At 41.4% G+C, this 9,955-nt stretch overlaps 1 long non-coding RNA gene across 1 annotated transcript; it reads left to right on the forward strand.

Annotated features, from left to right (window-relative positions):
* The first annotated feature begins 1,479 nt into the window (after nt 1-1,479).
* Nucleotides 1,480-8,056, forward strand: LOC120439452. The gene is made up of 5 exons (XR_005612650.1): nt 1,480-1,543; nt 1,628-1,729; nt 2,335-2,436; nt 2,584-2,694; nt 7,996-8,056. It is a non-coding gene; the product is annotated as an uncharacterized LOC120439452 (long non-coding RNA).
* The last annotated feature ends 1,899 nt before the right edge of the window (nt 8,057-9,955 follow it).

A 9,955-nucleotide genomic window follows, 5' to 3' on the forward strand; every position in this document is an offset into this window, starting at 1 on the left:
CAACATCTTCAATAACAGAGTCTGAATGAAGCTCAGGTGTTGATGCTGCTCCCTGATTGGACGGTTGTTTTCAGCTCTGCTTTCAGTCTTTACTGCACAGGTGAAGGTAGAAAGTGTGACTGGATCTATAGACTGGAAACAGAGAAACATGCTGAACATTTGAAGCTTTGCAGCAGAAATGTTCATGTTACAAATACAGCTGATCTGGGATCAGTGTGTTCACACCTGCAGCTACAACAAGGTTTCATGTCTCCACACGTCAGCATGTGAACTTTACTCTGACTCAGTCTGAGCAGTCAGACGGCATATTTTTAAAGTTAACACATCAACACACACACAGCTGAGCCCCTCCCACCTGTGCTGAGTTTCAGGTGGAGTCCCGCCTCCTTCCAGGAAGCAGCTCACCTGTGTGTCCGTGTTTAGTGTCCAGGTGTGGAGTGGAGCTTGTTGTTGGTGTGAAGAAACTGTAAGTTTGCTTTGTTTCCTCCTTTAACAGTTTGTCTTTAGGAACTTTACTGTTTGTTCATGTTTGATTTCTTCACACAACAAACTGTGTGTGTTTGTATTTCCGGTCTCTCCATTAAAGTCAGTGTGTAATGTTTCCTGGCTAACATCAGCTGTGTGCAGCTTAGTTCAGCACAAATCTGCCGCTCCATAGTTCACGGTAACGGACTCACAGCTGGACCAACGAGGCCGAGTGTGTCCTCACTCTGAGCTACGTTCGTGTTTGTGTACTTGTAGTTTGTACTTTGTGTTCACTCAGAGCCCACAGAGGACGCAGCGTACGTGATGACGTCACAGCCCTTTACCTCCTTTACTGTCACTGTGATGAATATTTACACACGAGACACCTGCAGAGCTCTGACGCTAAGCTAGTCAGACAGCATGCTAACACTAAGCTAACACTAAGCTAACGCTAAGCTAACACTAAGAGCTCTTAAAGAGTTAAAAAGCTGCTCTTAGTGTTTAATCAGAGTCCAGGACTGAGAGCAGCAGCAGAGCTGATGGATGATGAATTACTGGATGAAGAAGCTTCTCATTAGCAGTGAATCAGTGTGTGTGCAGTTCTCTGCAAACTCAGCAGGAAGAATTAGTGTGAAGCTTTAACTCTGCTGATCCTCTTTGAATCATGGATCAGCTGAAATGTTTAAATGTTGTTCACACGTGTTGGACTGACTGAAGCTTCCAGTCACAGTGAATCAGTGTGTGTCAGTGAATGCATCGTGTGAGCTTCAGGCTCCATCTAGTGGACTGATAGTAGAGCAGCTGATGGCAGCTTCCTCTGCCTCACACTGCTGTCTGACTGCATTCAGCTGACACTGAGATGAAGCAGGAAAGAAGCAGCTGATATTTGAACAGCACACATGATGAAAGGAGGATTTCAGTCGATGTGCACATGAATGATTTGTGTTTCCTCTGCAGGTAGAAAGTGTGTGTGAGGTGATGTGAGCAGCATGGATCAGTGTGAGGACAGAGAGGAGGGAGTCCCTCCCTCTAAAAGCACTCTGTGTGGGGAACATGAGAGCCAGACCAAAGCTCAGAGGTGAGATGACCATCTCTAACTGTCCATGACTCTTCTCCATGTCACAGCTCAGCACTCACATCACTGCTCCATCATTATTCACAGGAACCCACCTGGACCTCCACCCAGCTCTGTGTCCTTACACAGTGACTGGTCTGAAGATCGTCCCATTCATTTTAAAGTCCAGCCTGTGTCTGCTGCAGAGAGGTGAGCTGTTAGTTGATATCTGATTCTGCGTTGTGTCTGATAAAAAAGGTAAAAGAAAGAAAGACCTCCAAGTAAATAGCTTGCCCACTCCAGCTCCTACAACCAAATAGAAACAGTGGGGAAGAGGGTTAGCTCAACCCACCACAACTTCCAAGCTAGCAAGGAGTATATATATATCCATGCTAGCATTTATGGCGCCTAAAACACATTTATGATGCACACATACTACACACTTGTAACATCTAACAAAAAACAGGCTTAATAATGACAATAATTGAACTAAAATCACAATTAGAAACATCCAGGTGGCTAAATATGCATTATATGAGCGTTTTACAGTGTTGGGAAAGAAATTACACCAACCTCTCCCACAGGGGAATTGTAGAAAAGGGGAGAGGCAAAAGGGGTACACTGTATTTATAGGGTTGCACCAAAGAAGAAGAAGAAGAGAATGAGGAGGGGCTCTAACTGATAATGAACATAACTACAGGCTTGGAGGTCCTAAAAATCAGGTATAAAAGGAACAGTTTGGGGGTTTAGAACACATTTTGTGTAATTATAACAATGTGATTTATGACCCTGTTACACTCCATAATTATTCACAGGAACCCACCTGGACCTCCACCCAGCTCTGTGTCCTTAAGCAGTGACTGGTCTGAAGATCGTCCCATTCATTTTAAAGTCCAGCAGGTGTCTGCTGCAGAGAGGTGAGCTGTTAGTTGATATCTGTCAATTTGGCGTCTGATTTAAATGAACTGCTCATGCTCAGCCTCTCTTTGGGGTGATAGAGGTTTTCTAAGTATACAACAACTCCTGTGGTTGCAAATTAAAAATAATTTTTTCTTCTCTGATAGGATCAAAGGGAGACCTGTCAAACCTGAACCCAGCTCTGTGTCCTTACAGAGTGACCGGTCTAAAGGTCTTCCCGTTTATTTTAAAGTGCAGCCTGTGTCTGCTGCAGAGAGGTGAGCTGTTAGTAACATGAACTCTTTGATTAAACTGCTTGATGTTGTTCTGCAGTAGGGCTGCCACGATTAGTCGACTAGTCACGATTACGTCGACTATCAAAATCGTCGACGACTGATTTAATAGTCGACGAGTCGTTTGAAGCTTTATAAGATCACAAAAGACGCATGAATAAGTAGTAAGATTTAAGAGTGTAATAACGGACTGAAACAGAAGATGGCAGCACTGCATGTACAAGGATGCCAGCTGCTGTTAAACCCCGAAGAAGAAGTAGCTCTGTCCCAGAATTCATAGCGCAGCCCAGCTCAGTTTCCAACAATGGCGGCAGCTAGTTAGTTTTAATATTACTCTTATTATTCTTTCTGGGTCACAAAATAAACGTTTAACATATTTTCAGGCGAGAATGTAGCTGTGTAAACCGCAAATATCTGCTCAGTTTATCAAGACACCACATATTTTCAAAAGCGCTCCGACGTTTTCAGAGACGTCTGTTACCCACCAGCTTGATAGCTAGCCGGGGGCAAGGCTCACTAGCGCCCGTGAAAACACCGGACTCCCAGCAAATTCTTTTCAAACCCACCGCTGTCTTTCGCTACTCAGGTTAAACACACATAAGTCACTTAGATAACGTAAAAATGTTATTGTTTGGCTTTTTTAGTATTTTATTTGTTCCTGAGTAAACTGGTTTGGCTACGATTAAAGTTATAGTTTTTTACACAGCTGAATAAACATCAAGCAGACAACGGATTATCAGAATTGTAAGATGCTCGAGAATATACTCCGGTGTCCTGTTATATTTTAGATAACAAGGAGTTTATTAAACTTCACCGAAGCAATCTGCAAATTTCAATAAAATTTAATAAACTATCATCTTGTCTTTATTTTTAGTTAGCACATACCCTAAACACTTAAAGCTGTAAGCTAATGATAGTTATATAAGAGCAGATGCATGCTGGTGCAATAAACTGTACGTTTGACGTCCAGTGGATGCATGATCTGATTAGTCGACTAATCGCAAAAATAATCGGTGACTAGTCGACTATCAAAATAATCGTTTGTGGCAGCCCTATTCTGCAGTGCAAACACGTCATTCCCTCAGTCCCATTTAAACTGTCTTTTAAAACAAGCCTTTGGTTTCTAAACAACTGATAATCCACTTCAGCAAACAGGAAGTGATCAGAGCGTCCGTCCACTTCCTGTCAGGCCCTGCAAACATTTCATATTGAAGAAAAGTAGTTGATATCTCACATTTTTACTCCACCACATTCAACCATTTTGACATTTTAGGCCACAGCATGAAACTCTTGTCACATGACTCCTGTTATGTTATAGAGCAGGGGTAGGCAACCTTTCTGATGACTAGTGCAATTTCCTCAGAAGTCAGAGTGCCATATGATTGCATTAGCAATAAATTTAATAACGCTCTATATTAACAGTTACACATTATATAGAACCACTTTATAGAATTATATTTGTTTGCAGATGTTGGCAGCTATCAGCGAATAGTTATCAGCTATTTTGAAACAAAAAAAGACTTTTTATCCATAACAGCAAATGAACTGTACAACAGAAAATACAAATGCTATTTAGGGTCTCCTCACAACAATGATAAGAAAAATAAACTGGGCCAATATGACATGTTTGTTAATACAGAGACACACATGTTAATGTGATCTCTGGTCTCCCACTCAGAGACACAGGTCTCCGAGTGTCCAGCATTCAGACCTGAGGACACTCATGTGAGAGAAAATCTGCTCACACAGATATGTAGAGCCAAATACTGTCAATAAGGCCTCGGCAATGTTATGAAGACAGTTAAACTTGTCAGGAGTGATGTCCAGCAGGTGAAAATGCAGCTCCATGAACACACACAGCTGTGGATTCCAGCTGCTTCGATGTCGCATTAACTGGCATTAACTCAGCCAGCATTTTGACTAAAGACCGTCCCACCAGATATTAAAGCCATAAAGCCTTTGAATGAAAACAAACCCTGTTGTGACAGTGATGTACAGTCTTGTTGGTATATTTATGATTTCTATACATTTTACATCAGATAAAAACTTTGGTTGTAAGCTTCAGATAATTATTTAATAACAGTGAGACATTTTAAATGAGAATAAGAAAGTATTTCTTTGTGCCCCCCTTTCCCTGTTAATGCCCTACCTGGCCCCCTGGCAAAACTTTGCTAGACCCGCCCCTGCACAGTTACCAGCTGTCAGCTACGTAGAAAAGGTTCCTGGTGTTATTTGTCTCTCAGAAACAGTTCATAACTTCCCTTCAACTCATTCATGTCACCTAAAAGGTAAACCTGTTTCTCCATCACCTGTTCAGCCCTGATGATTCAGTAAGGACATCTCCTGGTTTCATCTTCATGTTTCCCTCTCACCAGATATACAAACCAATATCATGACCAGCAGCTTTACAGCTGTGGCTCCAGCAAACATCAGCTGATACTAGAAATTAATATTAAATAAATTCTAACAACAGCTGATCAAGCTTAAACGTGCTGCTGTTGTTTAACGCGACATCCGCTGGTTTCCTCTTTCTGGCGCAAAGTGGGCGATAAACAAACAAGAGAGAAAAGCCGATCACCTGATCATTGATCCTAGCTGAAGTCCGAGCCAAACTGCGTCCCTTCTCAGCTCAACACTAAACGCATAATAATTTCTCTGAATGCGGGATGATTCCGTCTTTTTACGGGACGGTTGGCAACTCTACTAACTAACCTTATGAATAAAATAACTATCAAGTACTATCAGTAACATCATAGCACCGACCCAGCTGCATAGAAACTCCGTCATGCTAGCTAGCTCGCAGTACGAGTTATTACGAGTTAGTAACTGACTGTAAAAAAGTCAGCACAACGAAAATAAACTCCACCTAAACTTGGTTTATATCTGACCCAGATAGACTGCAGGTCATAACTTCTTACCTGAAGTTCAGCTCACCTGACACTCGGACTGGCGGCTGCCTCGGGTCTCTGCTCCTCCTGCCTCCCTTCTCCCTCATCCACCTGCTGGCCTCCACCACTTGCTAATATTACTGAATCTGTGGAAGCTCCACCATAGCCACCACCAAACAATTCATCTATTTTTACACACGGCCAACATCTGGCCAAACCTTTCATTGTTTATACCGTTACAAAAAAAAAAAAAAAATCATCGGGCCACTGAGCAAATGCCCGGTATGCCCGATGGCCAGTCCAGCTATGGTCGTGCCATCAGTTAACCCTTCGCGTGCCAACTGTGGCACGCGTGCCAAGGGTTGCCGACCCCTGTTATAGAGTCATGTGACCACCAGGGAGTGATTTGTATGGATGTGTGTGAAACACATGCAAATCAATCTGATTCATCAATGGAAACATTTTTGGTGTAAAATGCACCAACACTGAAAACGCTGAAGATAAAAACACAACAGATGAAATATGAACAAATTGAGGCTTTGAATACACGTGTGTGTGTCTGTGTCTGTGTGTGTGTGTGTGTGTGTGTGTGTGTGTGTGTGTGTGTGTGTGTGTGTGTGTGTTTGAGACAAAGAGATAAATGGATTGTGTGTCTGTCCTATTGCTGCACGAGGATTTTATTGTAGATTTTGTGCGTGTACGTTTTTGACCACGAAGGTGTTGTAAGGGCGTAAAACAGTTGGAGGCACAAGAGGAAACACTAGTGCTGTCAGTAGATTAAAAATGACTCATTAATGACACAATTTTCTGTCATTAATCGTGATTAATCACAATTACTTGATCAATAGCTGCAATTACATTTTTCCAACTTTATATTTAAGCCTGTAACAGACGTTTACACCATATAATGAAGTAAATGCAGAATAAACACAAAGAATGTTAAACGCTTCAATTCAAAGAGAATTTGAATAGTTTTCAATCTTTAACTCAGCTTCTCTCCTGTAAATACAACTTTGTAACAAACATATATACTAAAAGGTAAGTATGCACTAATATATAATAATATATAATCTATATTACTGCTGTTAATGAACATGTTTAATCAGACTCATCACAGGGTTACTGTGGATTAATTTGGATTAATCACGATTAAATATCATTTTTAATGTAAACTAATCAAATTTCATTTCATGAGCAAACAGACTGGAGAGAAAAGGGCAAATTTACACACTTCACATGTTTATTGAACGTGTAAACATTGATTAACCTCCTGAATGAGCCCCCAGGCACAGTCCTGCATGCTAATGATGGCTCTGCTCTGTACACTGTGATTCTGTCAGACACAAACTCCTCAGCTGATCCTGAATCTGAGCCCATCTGTAAAACAATCATTTCCTTCACAAGTGTGTGGAGGTGGCACTGATCCTGCAGCAGTCTAACACACTCTGTCACTCTTCTTCACGTCTTTGACACCAGGAACCAAAACTCTGTTATTAACAATATTAACAGGTCTGCAGTTTGTCCACTTGGCAGTTGTGTCATCAGTGCTTTTGCATTATTGTGATATTTTAAGCTGGAAGCTTCGGTGAAAAGAAAATTCCTTCAGTCATAACGTGCAGAATGCTTCATGTTGGTCGGCTGGTCCGTCTTGTTATTTTTTTAATACTCAAACTTTCCATCCAGAGGTCAGTGTGTGTTTATCATCTTCCATATTGAGCTGATTGGTTCAGCTGCCCGTCACTAACAGATGTGCTGCACATCTGCACGTGTGCAAAGGTAACTCTACTCGGACAAACTGCCCGAAGTGCGTTGATAGAAACATTTGAGGGATTTTGAGTCGTTCTGCGCTCCAGATGTGTCGTGTTAAAGATTTTTATCATGTTAATCATGATAACAGATGAACCCCCTCACCCTAACCCTACATGTTCATTTTGACAGCACTGGTAAATCCTGTTTAATGTTCTTCTGTCAGATCATTGATTAGACTCCAAATACGAGACTCAGAAAACTCAAATGAAAAATCAAACCAATGAGAAAAGGACTTCTTGTGTTAGAATGAAAACATCTGGAAGTCGTCAGGTTTCAAACACTCGATGAATCTACTGCACAGTTACATTCAGGGACCTTTGACCTCCTGAGAGCATTAGTTGATGGTTCATCACAGTTTTACCTTCAGTGAGTGAATTTATCAGTTTGATGAAGTCTCAAAGTTTCCTCTGAGCTTCTGCAACATCATCACTTCCATCACTGATGAAAGAAAGTTCATAGAAAACAGAAAATATATGTTCACAATCTGAGAGTTTAAAACTTGACAGACTTGATTCAGATGAAGTTATTTGAGCAGAAACTCCTGGATCTTTATCCTGTGTTGATCTAATCCTTCATGGTTCCTCCACAGAGTGGACCAGCAGAGCTCAGAGGTTCCCAGTGGTCAGTCTGCCCAGCAGCATCAAACACAGCTGGACTCCATATTTATGGTCTGTACATGTACAACAACTACTGTTACATCTGTTCTGTCCACAGTCATCTCCATGCTGCTCTTTGTAGACCAGTGGATCGTCTGTAGGGCTGAGAACAAAGTACAAATACTTCATTACATAACCTAATTACTATTTTCAGGTATCTGTAGTTTACTTGAGTAGTAACTATGTTTTACTTCGTACATTTTTAAACAAATATCTGAACTTTCTACTTCTTAAAAGTAGAAACGTCGTCCAAAGAGCTGCTTTCTTTTTTACTATTACTTTTAAGTTTAATGAGTACTTCAACTTTTACTGGAGTAGTTTTTAATAGTAGTAGTTGTCCTTCTACTTAAACAAAAGTACAGACTTTGTGTACTTTGCTGATAATAATCATGATTATTGATCTTGGATTTCACTGTTGAAAGAACCTGTAAAGCTTGTAAATGAAAAACATTTAATTCCAAATGATTTGAGTCTTTCTCTGCAGCTACAAACTGCGTGTAAACTACTTTGGTATAAAAACAAAGCTGAGACTTCATCAGAGGTGGAAACATCAGCTTAATGATCCACACTTTGTGTTTACATGTTTTCATCATTACATGATTTCACTCTGATCGGCTCATTCATAAATATTCTGTTCCAGCTGCTGGAGGACAACATCATCACTTTTGTGAACAAGCTGAAGAAGATCCAGAAGGTTCTGAGTCCAGATTACCCAGAATGCTTAGAGAGTCAGAGGGAGGAGGAGAGGAGGAGCAGAGAGGCACTTGTGACAATCACAGTGAACTTCCTGAGGAGACTGAAACAGGAGGAGCTGGCTGAGCGTCTCTATTGCAGTAAGAGCATTTCTGTAAGCGTTTAAGCTGATTGATGACTACAACAGTCATTAAACAACCACTGTTGTCCTACTGGGAGACTTCAACGCTCAGGTGGGCAATGACAGTGAGCCCTGGAGGGGCGTGATTGGGAGGAACGGCCTCCTGGATCTGAATCCGAGTGCTGTTTTGTTTTTGGACTTCTGTGCAAATCACAGTTTGTCTTTAATGAACAGCATGTTTGAACATAAGGGTCCATAAGTGCACGTGGCACCAGGACGCCGCAGGATGCTGGACAGACCTGGCACAACTAAACGTGCGAGTGAACGCCTCACAGAGGCCCCGGTCTGCAAGACCTTCAACATACTCCTCTGGCAGAGCTTCAACTGCAGTCTGAGGGAGACTGGTGCTCTACTTGCACTGTGTATAGAGCAGGTGGAGCACTGCTGACGTCGACAGAGAGTCCTGTCGGGCGGTGGAAGGAATACTTTGAGGACTTCCTTAATCCCACTGGCTTCCTCCTCCTGTAGAAGAAGCAGAGTCTGTGGATGAGGGGACGACTCGCCTGTCTCCGAGGTCCCTAAGAGAGATAAATGACTCCTTGTTGGGTCACTGTAAACCCCAATAAGTCCAGTGAACTCAACATTCATGAGGAAACTGATTACATAATAATTTTTAAGTTAACTTACTTAAAAACTATAAGTTCACTGTAACTTAAAAAATATGACCTGAATAAGATCAAAGAATGTAACTACCTCCAACCTGTAACTTAGTATTTAAGTAACTTACAAAGTTTAATTTCACTAAACCTGTATATTTTACTTTATTTGAACTTTATTTCATTACTTTACTAACTTAAATATTATAACTTATATAAACTCTAGTCTAAGGAGCTTGGAAAGAAAAGCGTCTGGACTTCTTTAAGTTACTTGAAGACGTTTCACCTCTCATCCGAGAAGCTTCTTCAGTTCTAAGGTCAAATGGTGGGGAGTCCCAGATTTAAACCCAGTGGGGGTATCCCCCCCCCAAAGAGGGACAAAAGGACCCCCTGATGATGCTCTACCTAATTGCCTGAGCCAAG

This window comes from Oreochromis aureus, linkage group 3 (genome assembly GCF_013358895.1).
Source record: "Oreochromis aureus strain Israel breed Guangdong linkage group 3, ZZ_aureus, whole genome shotgun sequence".
Classification (NCBI taxonomy): Eukaryota; Metazoa; Chordata; class Actinopteri; order Cichliformes; family Cichlidae; genus Oreochromis; species Oreochromis aureus.